At 28.7% G+C, this 216-nt stretch overlaps 1 protein-coding gene across 1 annotated transcript in view; it reads right to left on the bottom strand.

Moving 5' to 3' along the window:
* Nucleotides 1-216, bottom strand: part of LOC119589159 (sodium- and chloride-dependent GABA transporter 1-like) — a 43,877-nt gene that overhangs the window by 24,498 nt on the left and 19,163 nt on the right. The gene's annotated exons all lie outside the window — the stretch shown is intronic.

Genomic DNA, 216 nt, shown 5'->3' with positions numbered 1-216 from the left:
AACGTAATTTTATATTAGAAAAGTGAAATGATAATGAGTTACGTATTAATAACATCTTCAGTAGCAAAGGGAATATCAAGTGGTATAGACTTTTTTTCTTTTCCACCTTCTAATTGACTTTTATTTCATCACTTGCAAATAGATGCTAATTTCCATAAAATCTCCAAGAAATTTATTTTCTCGTATGACGTTTTTTCAACATCTTTCGCTACTTGC

This window comes from Penaeus monodon, chromosome 25 (genome assembly GCF_015228065.2).
Source record: "Penaeus monodon isolate SGIC_2016 chromosome 25, NSTDA_Pmon_1, whole genome shotgun sequence".
In the NCBI taxonomy this organism is placed as follows: domain Eukaryota; kingdom Metazoa; phylum Arthropoda; class Malacostraca; order Decapoda; family Penaeidae; genus Penaeus; species Penaeus monodon.
This window is presented reverse-complemented; position numbering and strand designations above follow the sequence as displayed.